Below are 21896 nucleotides of genomic sequence, written 5' to 3' on the forward strand. Positions count from 1 at the left end.
TTAAGTGATGACGCTGATCTTAACTTTCTAGGTCATTTTGCACGTAGTGTTTGAGAGAGATTCTTTATCAGCATGCTTTGCTGCTGGTATTTTTCTGGATCTGAATTGAAGAATTAAACCTTGCATGCAGTCACTTGCTCACGGCCCATAGGGCTGCATAAATATTGTTATCCCGTTGGTCTTTGGTAAGATGCCATCTGCCTTCTAGCTAGGCAGCCTCCTGAACTTCATTTTTCTAAATGTCAATAAAAACAAGTCAATCCTTTCTTTCTCCCCCACTTTACAAGCAAATATCTTATTTAAATATTTAAATATAAATACCACATATTTTAAATAAATATTTAGATATTATTTCTCTCTGTATATTTATTTTAATATTCAGTGCTCACTAGATACAAAGCACCAGATATGATGCTCTGAGGGATTTTGTTGTTGTTATTCAGTCACTAAGTTGTATCTGACTCTCTGTAACCCCGTGAACTGCAGAATGCCTGGCTTCCCTGTCCTTCACAACCTCCTGGAGTTTGCTCAAACTCACATCCATTGAGTCGGTGATGCCATCCAACCATCTCATCCTCTGTTGCCCCCTTCTCCTCTTGCCCTCAATTGTTCCCAGCATCAGGGTCTTTAAAAATAAATAAACAAAACCCACAGCATAGTGGCCAAGAGTGTAGACTCCGTAATCCGTGCATGAATTAAAATTCTGAGTCCACTATTTGCTAATGGTGTGACCTTGGACAAGTTACTTAACTTCTCTGTTCCTATGTTTCCTGACCTGCGGCATCTGGGTCAGGAAACCTTCATAAGCCTACTTATGAAGATGTCATGATAATTAAATGAAACAATACCTATAAAACACTTAGAATGACATCTGACACCAAGTAAGTGCTCAAAAGCTGTCAACTCTTATACTCGGATAAAGGAGGTGTACCTAAACCCTATCAATGAACAATTATTATATCAGTGCCATTCACAAACAGACAGTTCTGAGATTCCACATCCCTCTTACTATCTAAAGCTACCCATATTTTGGTGCAGTTTCTTTGAAACCATAAAAATCTCTTCCCATCACATACAAGGTATTTTCCACTCTCAGTCTCTGCTAAGAATGTGTTAGTAGCTCAGCCATGTTTGATTCTTTGCGACCCCATGAACTGTAGCCTGCCAGGCTCCTCTGTCCATGGGATTTCCCAGGCAATAATACTGGAGCTGGTTGCCATCTCCTCCAAGGGATCTTCCCAACCCAGGAATCAAACCCGTGTCTCCTGCTACCAGGGAAGCTTCAGTGTTTTCTATAATCAGGCACTAGGGGAAGGAAAACATGGTAACACACTTTTTTTCCTTTCTGCGTCAGGTACTACACTAAGCACTTTACCTCTGGGTTTCTAGTCGTTTTGTTGTGTTTAAACCTTTCAACAACTTAATTTCTCATTTTCAGATGAAGCCTTCGAGACTTCAGAGAAGATAGTGTGTAAGCCTCAGACCTGGATTCAAAACCCAATCTGCCCTGCTACAAAGCCAGAGCCACAACCCTCACTAACCAGCTCGGTGATTCTCGGCTAGTCTAATTAAAGCCCCAGAATTTCACAACCTTCCCAGAATACAGTCAAGGAAGATGAGATACCATTACTTTCACCTACCTCTGAGTCTAGGAAATGATGGGCCTTGATATTAACAAGGCAGCTTCTCCCCTACGTGCAGAAGACCCTTGAAAAAGGTATTTTAATCATGGGTGTCATATTTGATGATTGTGTCTGTTTGTATTTAGAACACTTGTTATCCTTGATGTTTTTGCCCTGAGGACATTCAACTGAACAAAACTGCATACATCTTTGTGGATTGCCCTTTCTGCATCCATAAGTTATCTGCCCTTTTAAAATAATTTGCACTAAAACACCAAGTGTTTCTTCTAATGGGAATAGACAGCTAGAGTTTTTTGATGCAAATGACTTCTCCCCACTTTCTCCCCAGCCCAGAGCTAAATCTGCAACAGCCACGGAGGGGTTCTGTGTTTCTAGAAGCAATTTAAGCACAGCGGTTGGGAGCTGCAATGTGACTTCAAGCCCCTTGCTTGATGTTAGGGGAGGCTAAATGAGACGGGGGAAAGATTCCGTGTGATGAGCAGGGACGTGTTAAGGGAGCTTATTATAATATTCACCTCTTTTGCTTTTAAGAAACCAGCTTCCTCTCAGGTAGTTTTGTGTTTGTGTGTAAAGATTAAACTGTTGAATAAAATCATAAGCATAACCTATTGTTATTCATTTTCTCCTGGATGTAGTATTTTGGGCCTCTTTTTAACTTTGATAGTATTCTGAATTCTATCCATGGTAAAAATCAAGAATTCCATTTTAACTTATGCTTATTCTAGCACTTAAACATATGATGAGTTTCTGTGTTTTTATTTCACTACTTTTGGTTGTTTAGTTGTTAAGTCATGTCCGACTCTTTTGTGACCCCATGGACTGTATGTAGCCCACGAGACTCCTCTGCTCATGGGATTTCCCAGGCAAGAATACTGGAGTAGGTTGCGATTTCCTTCTCCACGGGATCTTTCTGAGCCAGGGATCAAACCCTCATCTCTTGCATTGCAGGCAGATTCTTTATCATCCGAGCCATCAGGGAAACCCACTAATTTTATCTGAAAAAAAAAAAAAAGTCAAATCTCAATTCAATACAATAAAAGATTGAAATATCTTAGTAGAAAAAGGGAAATAAGCACAGTATCCAGAAAGAAAATTTGAGCATTGCTGCCTCTTGACTAAAAAGAAGTATATTTCTTACTACAGTTCTTTTTTGATTTTAACAGAAAACTGACTTTGGAAGAAAAATATATAGCAAAAAAGACTATCGTAAGACTAAAGAGACGTTTGAGAAATGAGCTCCACAGGCAAAAGGCAGTCCACAGAAAGAATTATGCATGGCCTTAATTGTTGTTAGGATTATAATTAATAATTACAGTTAGTTCTTAAGCTGTAATTACTTCGATGTCACTTCCAGCAAACCTCTGGCCGGAGGATTCAAGTACAGTGGGCTCCCGGCCCATGAGCAATTGGACAGCACAGCTTCTCCGTGGTGGGAACGGAGACAGGTTACCCTGGGAACCCTGACTGGAGAGGGATGTTAAATTATTTGCAAACCGTTAAATGATCCGCACATCACAGGGGCGACCAGAGCAGCTTTCTCACGCATGCCGCTCCCCACCCTCCGTGCACTGTCCTCGGGCCCACCCTGGGCTGTGCAGATCTTCATAAGCTCCACGGTCTGGTCTCGCGAGACACGGCGCTGCCTCCTCGGCAGCTGCTGCGCTTTCAGCCCCACCCCACCTCAGGCATTCTGGGAGCCTTCGAGGAATTTTCCAGAGATTCTTGATTCCATGCCCCTGTCTCCTAAACTACCCCGACTCTGATCTCAGAGTCCAATCTGCCGAGTACTCACATCATGATCACAAGGGTGAATGTCTCAAACCCTCCCCTGGACTGGTGGCACTGCAGTCTTAGAGGTCCTGGGAAAATGCACTTAAATGGTGACCTTCCTGCCTTCCCCCACATCCCCCCCATTCTAAGGCTGCTGGAGTCTGAGAATCGCCAGACTAATCAAAGGGTTTCCCAGGTGACACAGTGGTAAAGAATCCGCCTGCCAGTGCAGGAGATGCAAGAGACACAGGTTTGATCCCTGGGTCGCGAAGATCCCCTGGAGTAGGAAATGGCAACCCACTCCAGTGTTCTTGCCTGGGAAATCCCATGAACAGAGGAGCTTGGTGGGCTACAGTCCATGGGGTCGCAAAGAGTCAGACGCAACTGAGCATATATACTTAATCAAAGGACTCATTTACCTATCTCTCCCTCTCTTGCTTTTTCTTTCCAGCATCTCTTTTTTGATTACTCACAAACATTCCCAAAAACCCAAGAGGAAGCCTCTAATACGGTCCTCCCCTGCAAGCTTGCTTTCTGATCAGCATCACTCCCTCCCAGAATGCTTTCCCATGAGCAGAACCGAGGGCATTTTAAGTTCCTCCCTTTCTCTCTCACTTTAAAAGCAAATGCTTGCATCCTTTTTAGACAATCACTCTTCTGTCTCAAGGGCCTCTCTCCCAGACCCTTCAGCAGGATGCCAATCAGAATAGAAACCCAGGCTTCCCCTCTGCTTCCAGGAGGCTGGATCCCTGGGATCAGCCAGCACAGCCTCCTCTCAGCAGGCGATGCCCACCATGCCTTCCCACTTCACCCCACTGCCCCCACACCTGCTTCAGGCAGCCAGCCTCAGCTCTCCCTCTCTCCTGCTCCAGGGTACACGTATCCCCCAAAGGAGGAATGGGATTCGTGTAAGGACCAGCACGTGAGCACACCAAAACAGGCGCCAATCTGATATCAACCCTGCATGTGGTCTTTTCTGCGCTCACACGCAGATTGCAGACAGCCTAAGAAAGTTCTGGTGCTGGCAGAGGGCGTCAGGCTCTCCTGGACACTCGGAGACTCAATGTGGATGGACAGATGCTTTCTCTGCGCTGAGTCCCCAGGGGAGTTCTATCCACAGGTCACGAGGAGGGAAGAGCGAGCAGGCTGGCTGAATCGTCTCAACCCCCTCCAAAGTCCCTTGGGTGAAAGGGCCATCAACTTTTTTTTTTTTTTTAAGAAAGCTTTCAGCCTGCACATGAGTTAGGAAAATCAAGATCAGGATCATTCCCCCTTTTCTCTTTGTTCCCAGGGCTAAGACTCACTGGCTCTACGAAACAAAGTTGGAAGAAAGAACTGTCTGCATTTTGGCACGTAAGGAAGACCTCCGTGCATCCCATTGTGTTTCTGGAATTTCCATATCCACTACCCCAGAGAGATTTTTTTTTCCCTTTATGGAATAGAATCTTTAGTATTTTACCAGACTAGTCCCACGAGATATAAAATAAAAGAAGAAGACTAACGAGAAAGATTGAGGGTCTGAAATTTGACCTTCTGTTTGGGACAAGATGAATAATGGAGGAGAGATTTTACGGTCCTGTTTCTGACCCAAATAGCAAACGAAGATCCTTCTTTCTTCCTCCCACTGCTTAAGCAAAAAACAGCTGTGCACAGCATCTGCAAGAGTGGTTCCGACCTTGTTTCATACTATTTGATTCCCACTGGCTTTTATGTTTTCCATAAATGATTGAAGAAAAGTTCTCAGTTGGAAATAGCAGTAAAATCTTTCATAAATCCTTGGTTAGCACCAGCTTCAGGCAGCTCATTGGATCCTCCACCCAGTCCCTAGGTGAATGCTGGCTGGCGAGCCGAGGGGAAAAGAGGACCTGGGTCTCGTCAAGAAGAAAGTTGAAGGCCAGCGTCTTCTCGGTCTCCTCGGGCTATTACAGAATATGCAGTTTCTCTTCTCAAGCACAGTCCCCGTTACAGCCCTCTAAATTCCTGTATGTCGCTGAGACTCCATTCCTCTATTTATTAAATGAGGAGTCATCATATCAACCCACTCCAGTGTTCTTGCCTGGAGAATTTTGTGCACAGAGGAACTTGGCAACCCCATGGGGTCTCAAAGAGTTGGACATGACTGAGCGAATAACCCATTATATCTACCTCCTTAGGACAATGCCTAGGACATAGTACAGATTCATTTTTATGATTGTGACTCCTTCAGTTAATGCATAATAAAAGTAATGGACATTTATTGACGGACTGTGGTAGGTATTTTATTCACTTGGTGCTGTTTCGTCCTCAGAATAACTCCTAGAGGGGAGTTCTTATCTTTTCATTGTTTGGAAGAAAAAAAAATTGAAGTTTTGCAAATTTAAGTAGTGGACCCAGGGACTCTCCACTTTTAAACAGGGAAGCAGGGTCTGTGCTCACCAGAACTGTGCTCTTTCCGGCAAACAACAGCATCCAGCATTGGGAACCTACTATGCTTTCTGGTCACTGGGGATTTAGGCAAGACCAGATAAGAAGGCCTTGATCCCTGAAGACTGGTTGTGCCACTCGCCATAACTCCCAAATCTTTCATTGGCTGGTGACCGTGTAGTTGGAGGGATGAAATGAGAGAACCGTGCTCAGTCGCCCATCACCCACCTTGAGTACAGTTGGCTGGTCCTCAGCTTGTGCAAACTCAGCCTGTCTCTAAGTCTCTTGGTCCCAGCTCGAATCCTCTCCCTGCTCTGGGCACCATGACCCTCTCAGCTTCATCTCTACCCATTGGTAACACAAGAGCTCTTTCCAGACTGATCATCTATCAAACTGGCTCAGAAAATTCATGTTTTCCTTGGATGTGAACCTTCTCCAAATGTCTGACCTGAGGATGACTGCTCCCAGGAGCCCCATGTCTGAAAACTGGAGAGAAGGGAAGCCAACAGTCAACAAACTGTGAGGAGACCACCCCAAAGTTGACTCAGACACTATCCAGCCACCAGCTCATACTGTTCACAGCAACCAAATCTACCCTTCGAAGAATAAGCAGAATTTCAGCTCTTCTACCAGTGCCTCCTAATCACGTCTCCAGGGTCAGATTGAGCGATAATTTTACTCCAGATAATGACTACATCAGGGCTTCCCAAATTGCTCAGTGGTTAAAAAAAAAAAAAAAAAAAAAAATCCACCTGCCAATGCAGGAGATGCAGATTCGATCCCTGGATCAGGAAGAGTCCCTGGAGGAAGGCATAGCAACCCATTCCAGTATTCCTGCCCAGGAAATAAGAGAAGGCAATGGCAGCCCCCTCCAGTACTCTTGCCTGGAAAATCCCATGGGCGGAGGAGCCTGGTAGGCTGCAGTCCATGGGGTCACTAAGAGTCGGACACGACTGAGCAACTTCACTTTCACTTTTCACTTTCATGCACTGGAGAAGAAAATGGCAACCCACTCCAGTGTTCTTGCCTTGAGAATCCCAGGGACAGGGGAGCCTGATGGGCTGCCGTCTATGGGGTCCCACAGAGTCAGACACGACTGAAGCGACTTAGCAGCAGCAGCCCAGGAAATTCGATGCACAGAGGAGCCTGGCAGGCTACAGTCCATGGCACTGCAAGGAGTCAGACGTGACTGAGCATAATGCATGTAAAAACTATATCAGGGGATTTTGCAAATTTATAATTTCCAAAAGGCACATCAGCCAACATTCTAATTTCTTAACTCCATTTCTTTCATTAAGGAGCTATTTTTGTTCCCGAGTGGGTCATTAGCTTTTTCTCCATTTTGATCAATTGAACTCATCATCAAATGCTACCAAAAGTTGAACTGAGAAAATTTCACCAGAAGAAATGCTATCAACTCCAATAGTGTTTAAAGAACGTTTAAATTTTGTTTCCTATGATATTTTCCAAAACTGTAATCAATTGAGTGTTTTGCATTTTGCATAGGGTAGTCTTAACCTCACCACAATTTTGGGGTCCAAATTTTACCTAGTCAAGGCTCTTTTAATACTCCAGTGTCACGGTCCTAACTGAATCAAACCGTAATTTATCTATCCCAAATATATTGCCTGCTACGTTTCCTTTTTGGCCAAGGAAAGAAGTTTGCCTTCCATTCCTGAGCAAAAGAGGCCACAAATTCAGGGATTTGTAAGCTCAATAAAAGCTTCGGAAAATAATGGAATGAATTCATTTTAGGACCTCTTCCCCTGAGCCCAGGATTTCTGAGGGGTGTGTAAGGGAAAGGATAAAGTGAAGGTCAGAGACTTTGGGCTTCCCTGGTGGCTCAGTGGTAAAGAATCCGCCTGCCAGTGAAGGAGACGTGGGTTCCATCCCTGAGTCAGGAAGATCCGCTGGAGGAGGAAATGGCAACTAGCTCCAGTATTCTCGCCTAGGAAATCCCTTGGACAGAGGCGCCTGGCAGGCTACAGTCCCTGAGCTCACAAAAGGTCAGATAACAACTTAGAGACTAAACAACAACAAAACAGTTTTCCACTTGATTGATTAGGCACTGAACATTTCTAAATTAATGCTTTTTTTTTTTTTTTTAGAAAAAGAAATGGGGAATGGGATTGGAGGGAGGTCCATTGTGAAATTATCTTTTTTTTAAAATTTTTTTGGCCATATCACCAAATGTAGAGGGCATCTCAATTCCCCGACCAGGGATGGAACCCATGCCCCCCTGTAGTAGAAGCACAGAGTCTTAACTGCTGGACCACCAGGAATTTCCCTGAAATGGTCCTTATACCAGGAGTTCAACATCTTTTCCAAATGTTTCATGGTAAGTAAATAGTGCATCCCCTAACCTGCCATGAAGCTGAGCAGCACTGAGAGACCCTGGAAGACAAAACAAAATGTACGAATTCTGCCTTTCTTTCCTGTTCTACTTTTCCCATTGATTTTCCTGGAAATGTTAACAGATCATGAAATTTGCCAACGTCTACTTTACTACAGATTGCGTCTCATTCTTTTCAGTCTAATGAAATGGGGCCCATGGGGAGAGACAGGTAAGACAGTAACCTGGGACGTGGAGAAAGAAAAGAGCGATGTCCACAAACACGGCTCTAATCAGCTCAGGTTGCGGAAGCCAACGAAAACGTTTTGGGGCCCAGATACAAATATTTTGTACCTTTCTGCCAGGCAGTATAGTTTATTACAGGAACCACGTTTTAGAAACTCACAGGCAAGTGTTACAAATTTGAGAACATAAGTTGGACCCCTTCCCGTTCCAATAAGCAGTCGCAGGTGCGGTTCTCATGGAATTGTGTATTTAGGGAGGGAGGGGAGAGAATTACATGTTCTAAGCAAACTGTATTTGCATACACATTATGCATGTACCCAACACACACTTGTGCAAAGACGATTAAATATGTTCTGTGTTGGCAGCCTCTTACCGTGTTTCCTTAAAGCAGGAATAGCAAATGGGTTTGTCTCGCATGCCAAATCCAATCAAAATGCAGTGACTGTTTGAAGGGCCATGTTGAGAAGGAGTCAGAGGTTGTGCCTGTGTTGTTATACCTACGTTCAGTCAACAGTTCTTGCCTAATACATCCCATGCTCAAGGCTACGTTTTATCGTTTGGGTGGGTGGAGAGGGGGATGGGGAGACATTCCCACAGATTTCAATACACCTGGTCCCTCCTGGAGTGGTACTCCCCAGCTGCCTGGAGTGCAAGGCCAGGATCTGGGGTAGGTTTAGAAAGCATGGTGACCAGTTGGCGATGTCCACAAGGATTGGGCCGGCCTGGGAGGGCAGCAGTTTTGTGGGGGGGGGGGGGGGGGGCGGGGTAGGCTGCAGTGTTCATATCATGTATTTGTCATCCCTGGTGACAAGCCATCAGAAATACACTCACCCTTCCTTGCTACCAACTGGCATGCATTGTGCATCTGGACAACCCAGCATTGAGTTACGGACGTGTTTACAGTTGGGACAGGGCAACGCAAAACACAACGATAAGCGAAAGGGCCGCCCGCCTTTAATGCCCTGGGAGGAGGAGAGGGTCATCTTGCTGCTCCCAAATGTCTTGTTTCACTTTTATTAAAGACCAGGACATACTGAAATTCCTTGACTTCTGAATTTCAGTTTTTTCTTTCCTCTTCCAAAGACCTATTCACTTAGATGTCCTCTGACTCTTATGACAGGAGCGTCCGCTGATGCCCACGGAATACCAGAGTGGAAGGAACCCCCAGCCACCTTTGGGGGCCACTCTGCCACCTTTGGCAGAGTCTCATCCCAGAGAGAACGAGGGTCTGTTTCTCCCCTGACAGAATTCCAGCTGAAGGGCCTGTGATCCCCAGGCCTTTCTGTTCTCCACAGTATTTTAGGGAACTTCCTCTAGAGGTCAAAGCTGGGCCATATATGAGACAGGGTTAAGACCATGTATACTAGAATACTCCATCCTTCTCCCAAACCTTCTAGAGGTTAGTATATGTAATGCTTGCTTTAAGGAAGGAACATATGAATTAAACTTGATGGTCTCACAGCCCAAGTCCATTAATTGCTTCAGATACTATAATTTCCTCGGCTTTTTTTCTAGGCCAGTGTTAAAGTTCTCGATATGAAGAGACCTAACAAATTATTAGAAATTCTCTTATTTTGCCTTTTTTATATATAACTGGGTCATTCAAGTTGATGATTGATGCTAATTAGTCATGCAATAGCCATTTAGCTATAGGGCTATTAGAAACTCTTTTTTATTCATTCATTCAACATGCATTGTAAAAATACATATTTAATGCCTGCTTTCATCCTAGGCTATTCTTTTAAATTAACCAATTTGGTTTTTTGGTTGGGCTGGTCTCCGTTGCTGTGCGTGGGCTTTCTCTCGTTGTGGTGAGCGGGGCTACTCTTCGGAGTGGTGCGTGGGCTTCTATGGCCGTGGCTTCTCTTGTTGAGGAGAACAGAACCCAGAGAGCAGGCTCAGTAGCTGTGGTCCATGGGTTTAGTTGCATGCGGAAACTTCCCAGACCAGGGATCGAACCTATGTCCCCTACACTTGCAGGCAGATTCTTATCCACTCTACCACCAGGGAAGTCCTGACATTCATTTTTGAGGCCAGGACAGACTCAGCCACCAGCCTCAGGAAGCTTAGCACTCCTGGATTGTCCAGGGTGATCCCAGGGCCTCGAGGTAGTTGCCAGGATGGGAGAGGTCCAGGGGGCAGAGCAGGCAAGGGGAGGCCCTACACCCTGATTTAGGTGTCAGGAAGGGCTTCCTACAGAGTGCAACATGCCATTGAGACTGGAAGAATAATTTCTGGTCTTCGGGAGCTGGGTTAGGATGAAAGGAAAACACGCTAAACACCCTAAAAAATAGACATGTCAAATGTGCTTTTCCTTTGAACCAGCAGCTCCATTTCTAGAACATTTCCTAAAGAACTAATCAGACAAGTGCACAGATATGCAGATAAAGAATGTCCATCACAGACCATTTGTGACAGGAGGGAGAGAGAGAAGAAAATGAAAAAGCAACACAGATAATCCATAAGAGATCGGCTGATTATACTGAAATACATTCAGGTCGCTAGGTATAAATGGAACCATTAAAAGTCATTTTGTAGAACAATGTTTCTTGATAAGCCAAAATGTTCACAACAGGTTCTGAGCAAGTGAAGTGAAAGTCACTCAGTTGTGTCCAACTCCTTGCAACCCCATGGACTATATCATCCACGGAATTCTCCAGGCCAGAACACCAGAGTGGGCTGCTGTTTCTTTTTCCAGGGGATCTTCCCAACCCAGGGATCACACCCAGGTCTCCCACATTGCAGGTGTATTCTTTACCAGCTGAGCTACCGGTGGCTCAAAAGATGGTCCCTGTGACTTCCCTGGGGGTCCAGTGGTTGAGAATCCACCTGCCAATGCAGGGAACACAGGTTTGATCCCTGCTCTGGGAAAATTCCACATGCTGTGGGGACCCCAACTATATGCCTATGCACCCCAACTACTGAACCCCTCTCTAGAGCCTGTGAGCTGCAGTTATTGAAACCCACGTGCCTAGAGTCTGTGCTCTGCAACAAGAGAAGCCATCGCATTGAGAAGCCTGCACACTGCAGTGAGCAGCCCCCATAGAGAAAGCCCTCACACAGCAACGAAGGCCCAGTGCAGCCAAAAATAAATAAATAAATATTTTAAAAAAATAAATAAAATTCATTAAAAAATAAACACTGGATTTAAAAAGAGAGAGAGAGATGGTCCCTGGATCAGCAGTATCAGCATTCCCTGTGTGTGTGCTTAGTCACTCAGTCGTATCCGACTCTTTTTGACCCCATGGACTGTGTAGCCCACCAGGCTCCTCTGTCCACGGGGGCTCTCCAGGCAAGAAAACTGGAGTTGGTTGTCATTCCCTTCTCCAGAGGATCTTCCTGACCTAGGAATCGAACCCAGGTCTCCAGCATTGCAAGCAGATTCTTTACTTCTTTACCTTATGAGTTACAGTGAAGTTCCTAGGGGCATGTAAAAATATCAGATCTCAGGCCCTGTTCAGACCTATTCAATCAAAATCTGCATTTTAAAGAAGCCGTGTGTGCTGTGCTTAGTCACTCAGTCATGTCTGACTCTTTTCAAGCCGATGGACTGTAGCCCTCCAGGCTCCTCTGTCCATGGGGATTCTCCAGGCAAGAATATTGGAGTGGGTTGCCACGCCCTCCTCCAGGGGATCTTCCCAACCTAGGTCTCCTTCACTGCAGGCAGATTCTTTACTGTCTGAGCCACAAAGAAGACTTAAATGTTCAGAATTCACTTTAAAGTTTGAGATGCACTGGTCTGGATGACAGACTGCTCTTTGTTGGCAATTGAGTTTCCTCTGGTCCGTGGCATTGTGTGGAAAATGGGCAATATGTTGAGTTTTTCGCAAAGTTAAATATATTTAATTAATAGTAATACTCTTTATTCTGAGATTATAATCTTGCTTTTGTGGGGTTAAACTTCCTTTGTTTTGTATGATGCTGGTGATTTTTGGATGGTAGGCTTTGTTTGTTGTTTTGCTGCTGTTTCGGTGGCCTTAGTTAGCAAAATAAACAGTTGGTATGGTAATCCTATGTGTTGTTTTTGAAATTTTACTAGGAAATCTGGGAATCATGACGAATGCTAACACACATTGCTTTCAAGTGAAATATTATGTGTGGGTGTGTGGTCTGGGTGTGTGTGAATTCTATGTAAACACTGGGTCCCTTTGGGAGGTAGAACTGTGGACATTTTCAATGCTTTTTTGCTTTTTTTCTGCGTTGTCCAAGTTTTCCACATTTAACACTTGAAAAAATGGATTGAAGTAGAAACTAGAGGAGCCTACAGAAAGCAGCATTTGGTCTCAAGTCTCAGGAACCTGTGTCTGTTTGGGGACCCTGATGCAATGATGAGGTATCAATACGTAGACTGTGGGCCTAGTCGGTCAGGTCGAAGGCCAAGGACTTAGTGTCCTTGAGCCTCAGGATCCTTATTTATAAGATGGGTTATAATAATAATAGTACCTGATTCTGGGGTGGTTCAGAGACTAAGTGACTAAGCAAATGTAGCCATTTTTCAGTACCAGGGCTATTGAAACAGGGGCTTCCCAGGTGGCACTAGTGGTAAAGAATCTGCCTGCCAATGCAAGAGATGCCAGAGACACGAGTTTGACCCCTGGGTCGGGAAGATTCCCAGGAGAAGGAAATGGCAACCCACTCCAGTATTCTTGCCTGGAGAATCTCATGGACAGAGGAGCCTGGTGGGCTACAGTCCACGGGGCCACAGAGAGGCGGACACAACTGAATGATTGAGCTCTAATGAAACAAACTATTACCAGACGGGTGGTTTAAAACGAGAGAAATGCAGTCTTTCACACCCCTGGAGGCCGGAAGTCCCAGATCACAGCATCAGCGAGCCCTGCTCCCTCTGAAGTCTCTACAGGAGATTCCATCCTCGCCTCTTACAGCTTCTGGTGGCTCCGTGTGTTCCTTGGCTTGTGTCTGCATCTTTCCAGTCTGTCTCTGTATTCACAGGGTCTTCTCTCTGCTTCTGTCTCTTATAAAGACACCCATGGTTGGGTTTAGGGCAGGCCTGGGTAATCTAGGATGATACCATTCAGATCCTTGATTTAGTTACATCTGCAAAGCCCCTAATTTCAAATAAAGTCACATTTCCAGATAATAAATCTGGGCCACAGAGATATCTCTGCCACGGTGGGCAGGTGGGGTAAGAACCATTCATCCCAAGGCTAAGCTGAAAATATAATCCAACTTTGAATAACAAGTGACACATTGAAGTTTCTGTCTCCTTTCTAATCTCTGGGAAACTTGTGTTTCAGAATTTTCTCTAAAGGCTCTTGTTTGGATCGAAGTCCCTTGATTTCTAATTTCCCAACCAGGAATTATTACTATTACTAAAGATAGCCATTTCAAAAATCCATTGCTGTTCCTGGGCTCAGCATTTCTGTTCACCACAGTTACCACTGGAAATGGGGAGAGAGGTTGAGGAAAGTAGCGTGAAGCCCTAAAGGGAATCCCCTCTAGACTGACGCTTACACAAAAGGGAGCCCACTGAGTCATTTTACGCCACAGAGCTCCGTTTTGTTTTTTTTCTTCCAATAGTCTCTTTACACTCATCTATAACAAATGACTACTGCCCACAGGACATGGGAAGGATGCCGACTGGGGGTGTAGGACAGTTATGTTCGCAGGCCAGCCCTCCAAGGGCCACAGGAGGGAGTTTTAATAAAAGGCAACCAGGAAATTCCCTAGCGGTCAAGCGGTTAGGATGGAGTGGGCCTCCAGCACTGCTTCTCCAGATCAGCTGAGCAGGTTGCTAATCATCACCTCCAGATTCCTGACCTGGGCTTCAAAAGGTCAGATGGTGGCTCAGATGGCAAAGAATCTGCCTGCAGTGCAGGAGACCCAGGTTCGATCCCCAGGTTGGGAAGATCCCCTGGAGAAGGGAGTGGCTACCCACTCTCACATTCTTGCCTGGAGAATTCCATGGAGGAGTGGTGGGCTATATAGTCATGGGCTTCAAGAAGCTGAGATAACAATATTTCCCTGTAACTGTTGAAGGTGTTCAAATGGATTGTGGAATCTAGAAAAATGGTACAGATGAACCTATTGCAAGGCAGGAAAAGCAGAAATAGGAACACAAACATATGGATACCAAGGAGGGAAGAGGGGTGGGATGAATTGGGAGATTGGAATTGACATCTATTGGCTACTATGTATAAAATGTGTAAAATAGATAACCAGTGAGAACCTACTGTATAGCACAAGGAACTCTGTTCAATACTCTGTGGTGACAAAGCGGAGAAATACATACATACATATATATATATATTTATTTATTTGATTCACTTCACTGTACCGCACAAACTAACACAACATTGTCGAACACCTAAATGGCAATTTAAAAAAAAAAAAATGTAAGGCTGGATTTGGCCTGTGGTTGAAGTGCAGCACATGATTTATTGAATGAATAAATGAATGAATAAATGTTTGTGACTTTGAGAGAGTAGAGTTGCACTTTAGAATTCAACTGTAAAATTCATCTGACAAAATACACACATTTTTCTACATGAGTTCTTTCCCCTCCTCCCAAGGGGGTTTTCTCCTAATGGGAAATTAAATAGCTTGGTGGGTACATCATTTCCGCTACTTGCCAGGGTGGAATGCATCTATAGAATCAGCACTAATGAGACAAACTTACAATATAGCTTCTCATGCATACATGGGAGGCACCTAATCACCCACTGGCTGCCTCCCCGACCTGAGGGTCCTTCTCCTCCCATTTACTTGAAATACCATACAGGAGAGCCACAGGACAGAATCCTTTCCTAAGCCAACTCAGGCAACTTCCACTCTCAGAATTGTGAATCCAGGTTTCAAGTCCCTTTTTCACAGCATGATACAGACTTCCTTTGCTCAGATCTGGGAATACGTTTGTGGCTCCTGCTGGCTGGCGTGGAGACCATGCAAGAGAAGCAACTTAGTCATCACCCAAATCTAGTGTCTATTCAGACCCAACTCCCTGACACCTAGCCCATAAAACAGCCTTCTCCCCACGCGCACATAGAGAAAGAAAGCTGTCATCTGGATATTTCAGACTAAGAATAATGATAGGTTCCTGAAAAATTCAGACAACTAAAGCAAACCTGAAGTTGCCATTCGCCTTGGCAAGAAAATTGCTTGAGTTCTTCCTTCGGTCTGCAGTCACCTTCAAGATTCGAATGTCATCTCTGCTACGAGTTCTTTCACTGGTGAGCCCTGGAGTTAAAATTCATTCAGTCGTGAAGCCGTCCCAAAGCATCTATGAGTGGGGACTTGCAAATAATTAGAACCAACAGCAATTTGAAAAGCTTCACGACTGCCCCGTGGAATGGTTTCTTTGGCTAATGTTGTTACACCCATTCCAGTGGTGGTGGTTTCATTTCAGGCTACGGGCAGGCTTTATAAGAATGTGAAAATCAATACGAAAGGTTTGTCAGGGCGACATGTTTGTTAATGTTTTATTGATTATGCTATTGGTTGTAAATTTTCTAACTTAATAAAGCTCAAGATTTTTGCAGTAAAAGACAGAGGTTATTTAATTAACTGGCAACTTAATGCAAACTACTAACATGATACATTGTGAGTGCTTCAAAGTGACACCCGATTCATCACTCTCCAAGTGGGCATGATATTACACAAGAATATTATGCCCCTTAAAGAATTATGGAGTAGGAAATGGCAACCCACTCCAGTATTCTTGCTTGAAAAATTCCACAGACAGAGGAGCCTACTGGGCTACAGTTCATGGGGTCGCAAAAAGTTGGACATGACCGAGTGACTCACTTTCACTTTTTCTTTAAAGAATTAAGAGAGGGAAGTCTGATACAAAAAAGAAAGGCATCGATTATATAACATTCTATAGGAACTATAATTGTTTAAAAAAGAAGAAAAGGAGAGGCATCTACCCATGGCTTTTAATCCTAAAAGAATCTGACAGTGTGCACTTAATATTAAAAGAAAAGCTGAATAACCACATAGTTGCTTTTTTTTATAAAGGGAAATTAGGGGCTCCCTGGTGGCTCAGTGGTAAAGAATTTGCCTGCCAATGAAGAAGACACGGATTCGATCTCTGATCCGGGAAGATCCCACCTGATATAGAACAACTAAGCCCCTGTGCCCTGTGCCCCAGAGCCTGGGGCAACAACTGAAGCCGGATGCCCTAGAACCCATGCTCTGCAACAAGAGAAGCCACTTTAGTGAGAAGCCAGCACACCGCAACTAGAGAGCAGGCCCCGTCCACAGCAACCAAGACCCAGCACAGCCAAAAATAAATAAACACATTTTTTTAAAAAAGACATTAGGATAAGGCTCCTAAAAAGGTAAGCCAAGTGCCCATAATTCAGGTAGCATTTGTAATCAAATTCATGATAATCCACTTTCTGTCTCCTCAGTGAAAATACTCGACTTAATTCAATGATCTTGTGATATTACAATTATTTATTAACATATCTAATGCTAATGAAACCACATAAATCCAGTCCTTTAATGGTTTATGTTACTCTTTCCCAGATGTGTTTGGTCTATTCTATACATACTGTATATTCACTCTAAAAGGTCCTGTATGGAAAATACTTTATGTTCTTCATTAACATGAGTGCTGATTCTCTCCTGATGAAGGCGGCTGAAGCACAGAGTTGTTAGACTTGAAGCATTTTCCAGTGAACTATTAGTAAAACAAGTCTAAAGTGTTAGTTGCTCAGTCGTGTCCGACTTTATGTGACCCATGGACTGTAGCCTGCCAGACTCCTCTATCCATGGATTCTCCAGGCAAGAATAGTGGAGTGGGTTGCCACGCCCTCCTCCAATGGATCTTCCCAACCCAGGGATCGAACCCAAGTCTTCCCTTTTGGCAGGTGGACTCTCTATCGTCTGAGCCACCTGGAAAGCCCAAAATAAGTCTGTCTCTCTTCAAATACAAGTCCTTTAGGATGTTAAGTATAGGACATTGAGCTTGACTTTCCTTGCTCCCCCCCCCTCCTTACTATTAAGCCCTGACACACAGTATTATATCTTTTGTAGCCTTACTAGAATTACATTGTGATGTTCAATCTGGAAGGGAGATGGTTCCTATTTTGTGATGATGCAACTCAGCCCTCCGATGGGCCAAGACGTGACACTGCCATTAAAGCTACAGAATGCCCTGTGGGGATGCTAAACACCTATTTCCACACAAATAACCAAACTGGCATTAATTCTTTAAAAACGTCTTTCCTCCGGAAATTATTTTAAAACTGTCTGTAGTCACAAAAGCCTCTTGAATCAACAGCTCTTCCAAGAAATTGTAAAGATTTTCATGGAAACCACTTCAATAAAGCATTTATTTCCTCAGAAGAATGGAAGAAGGGAAAGAATTACCATCCTGAGCACTCACAACCCCAATTACCATCTGCGGGTCTTCTCTCTACCTGCCAGGTTAATCACCAGCTTGTTTCATCACCACACCACATAAAAAGCTTCCTTCTCTCCTAATTATTCTCTCTCCCTTTCCCCTAATTTTTTTTTCTGAATTATTTTTAACACATCTTTTCAAACCTTTTCAAACTTTCTAATGGAACTCTTGTGAATGTTTCAAAATTTTCTTCCATTTGAAATCTCACACAAGCTCTTCCAAATTCTCAACAGTAATTCTCAATTAATAAAAATTTCACTGAGGCATGAGTTCCATTCTTTTCCACTAATTTAAAAGTCTCCCACAGTGGGTTCCTAAAATATTTGGAAAATAATTTTTAAATGAGAACAATTCTTTAAATATGTAGCTATGAAACCAGATTCTCTTCAGACTTGACCTGGTCTTGGTTGTGAGTTAATACTTCCTGGAAAAGGCTCTTTCTTTTCTTTTTATCCTCTTAAAAATATTTTGTGCCTTTTTATATAAAGTTTTAGAACATGAAAATTTTAAAACATTATCTTTTTGCAATCCATAGAGGTGAGGTGAAACTCTATAAACTTGGAGAGAACAAAATTGGGAACAGGAGTATGGATATTCTTTCCTTGGGCCGAAAAAGGAGATGTGCTATCCTGGGGGTGATGATGAAGTAAAAGTCTTTGCCAAGGTCCTGGTTTTAGACTGCTTGAGGAGTTCAAGGCACCTGGTAAACGTGAATAAATGAATGAGGATGTACTTGGAACCAAATCTGAAAATGAGTCACAGGCCAAGACTATTGTTCATCTAAATCCATGCATTTGGGGTCATAGAAAAAGCAAAGTGCTATAGAAAAAGATGCATAGGAAGATTTTAATTTTTAGATACTAACAAATCGCCCCTCCAAGGTGACGATACAACCAATACAAGTTGCATGGTGTTTATTCTCATTTCTCTTTAAATTCACCACCAGATTATGTTCGTGTGATGCTAGTTTTGACCTCAGGTTTCCTGGATAGGAATGACTGGAGCATATTTCATATGCTTGCTGCCGTTGTTGTTCAGTCGCTAACTTGTGTCTGACTCTTTGTGACTCCATGGACTATAGCTCCCTAGCTTCCTCTGTCCATGGGATTTCCCAGACAAGAATACTGGAGTGGCTTACCATTTCCTTCTCCACAGATGCTTACTAGCTGTGTTTATTTCCTCTTTTGAGAACTGACATATATTTTACCCACTTTTCTACACTTAAGGAAACTGAGGTTTTGTTAACCTGAGAAAACGTCGATTTCCAGCCTTGATAGAATTATAACCGCTTTCAGACTTTGAGAAATATGAAGGGCCAAACTGTGATCACTGAAGGAATGCATCGATGAGGTAAGCTCTACAATATAAATGGATTTGTACATATTAACACATTCACATACTTCAGATACAATCTCTGCCTATTCCATACACGCAAATACCATCCGCCAGTCTACACATTATGTCCCATAACACAGAGGTTTTAATTTGGATGCTGTTAGATTTGTGGATGTTGACCTTTGTAGTTGGGATGTTGACCTATGCCTTTTTCTGGAGGCCTCCCTCACCCACAAAATAAGAACAAACTCTTTCATATTTCTATTTAATATGAATCATAATTTTTTAGAATTTAACCTGCATTTTTTCTTTTCTTAAGTTTGTTTGTTTAGTTAGTTATTTTGGGCAGCACTGCACAGCATAAAGAATCTTAATTCCCCAACCAGGGATCAAACCCATACCCCCTGCATCAGAGTCTTAACCTCTGAACCATCAGGGAAGTCCTCTTCAAATTATAATTTTAAAAAATTATGTCAAATGTATTTTTGTGAATGGTATGAGGTAAGGAGAGAACTTCACTTGTCATTAAGTGAAAAGCCAGTGTTCTTGATGCCGTTTCTTTAAACATTTAAGGAAAAGCATAACTCTTGGAGGGCACTTGGAGTCATGGAATGTCAGAGCTGAGAGGAACTGGAGGAATATCCTGTTTAACTGCCAGTGTTTGGGGGAAGGCGCCTGGGGTCAAGAAAGCCTCAGTGACCCGTGCAAGGCCTCCCAATTGGAAGGAGCAGACTCTTACCCAGACTGAAACGCAAGGTTGAGGCTGCCCCCCAGGCACGCTTCCCCTAGTGCCTGCAGGAAACGAATTGTCCTCACGGCACAGGACACCTTGAGGGATGAAGAAGTGCCAAGATAATCTGAATGTGAAGCTGTTTGGGGCAGAAGAGAAGGGGAAAAAGAAGTCAGGAGACCGTGCGGAAATAAGCTTATCCAACAGATGTAAGGATTTGGGGTTTCAGAATTAGTCTATGTGTTTAGACCCTGTGCCATTCACAAAATAACAGAAACTCCAGTAAGTACTGGCTTTTTTTAAAAAAGCGAGGCACCATAACTAAGAGACTGCAGGCCAGAGCTAAGACCTGGCACAGCCAAATAAATAAAATTTTAAAAATTAAAAAAAAAGAAAGGGCAAGGGGAGTTTGTAGTTCTCACACAGGAAGTCTGAAGACAGGCTATCCAATGCTGGTATAGGAGTTCAATCATGCTCTTTCTAGTGTCTCCTTTGTCATTTCCAGTGTTCAGCCTCACAGTCACAACGTGGTTGCTGAGACTCCAGCCATCGAATTTGGGTTTAAGAGAGAAAGAGTAAGGAAATGGTGGTGCCGATTGCATCAGTTTCTCTTGTAAAGCTTTCCTAGAATGCTCCCAATAGATGGACTTGGGCTTGTCTACAAACTCAAACTGTTTCATGATTCATCTCTAGGCAGAAGGGGAGTTAGAAACCAAGTACAGATGTTTCATGTCTGCGGTCACCATGGCAGCAGCAGGAGGTGGAGGCTGGAGCTGGGTGGCCTCTGTGTCCGCCACATACTCACGACACATCGACTTGGAATCTAAATAATTCTGGGGCTCATGGTCTCATCCAGAAGTCACTGTACCACCATTATTCCATGGTCTGAAACCACACTGGAAAAGAAGAGACCCCCGAGACTCCTGCTGTGCCTTCTCACAGGTAAGAGAGAAAAATAAAAAATGTCCCTCCAGTCCTAGATTTTCCATATTTAATCATGCCCAAGGCCCCAGAGCATGCTCTGGCCCTGTAGTGGATGGAAAGGTAATTTAATCCTCTACTATAAAATGGGGCAGTGCTTGCCAGAGAGCTTGCTAGAAGATGCCAAGCCATGAAAACAGAAGAGCAGGTGCTCCAGACTTCTGGAATACGTGAGAATTAGGGCTCCGTCCTCATGCCCAGCTCTTCCGCAAAAGCAGATGTTCCTGGGTATGGTTTTGAACTCACAAATTTGGCTGTTTGATCGTCACGTGTCACACTTACAGGCAGAAATAATCCACATAGAGACTAATTATTAATAATAACGAGAAGATATTCAATGCAGATTTCGTGCTGGGCACTTTGTTTCCCAGTTTGTATGCATTAAGTACTTTTTTTTTTCCTTCATAAGCATTCTAGAGGGAAGTACCATTTTAACCTTCATTTTAAAAATGAGAAAACTGAAGCCTGGAGAGACAAAGTAACTGGCTTTCACTGCAGATCTATGAAGTGGCAGAAACCAAGTATGCATCCAGGTTCTTCCATTTCCAAGCTTTTGCGCTTCATCGCCATGGATACTGCCTCCTTGAGAATGCTTTCTACGCACCATCACCCACTTGGAGCGTAAGATGCTCCAAGTCTGAGGGCCAGCAACATCCATCATCCAGCTGCATACGTTTACTAATATAAATTAAAAGTCCTTTTAAAATAAAAGTACTTTTACTTAGCATTTTATGAAGCTAACGTGTGAGCATGTTAAGTCCCTTCAGTCATGTCTGACTCTTTGTGACCCCATGGACTAGAGCCCACCAAGCTCCTCTGTCCATGGGATTCTCCAGGCAAGAATACTGGAGTGGGTTGCCATGGCATTCCTTTCTCCAGGGAATCTTCCCGACCCAGGGATCAAATCTGCATTTCCTGCATCTCCCGCATTGGCAAACAGATTCTTTACTGTCTGAGCCACCAGAGAAGCCCAAGGAGTAGATAAATTAACAGATTCTTAGGCCATCAAGACTTTTCATGGATTTGAAAAAATCAACTTATGCCCTCATTTGCGGAAGAGGAAACAGAAGTTCAGAGAAGTGAAGT

This window comes from Bos indicus x Bos taurus, chromosome 23 (assembly GCF_003369695.1).
Source record: "Bos indicus x Bos taurus breed Angus x Brahman F1 hybrid chromosome 23, Bos_hybrid_MaternalHap_v2.0, whole genome shotgun sequence".
NCBI classification, from domain to species: Eukaryota; Metazoa; Chordata; class Mammalia; order Artiodactyla; family Bovidae; genus Bos; species Bos indicus x Bos taurus.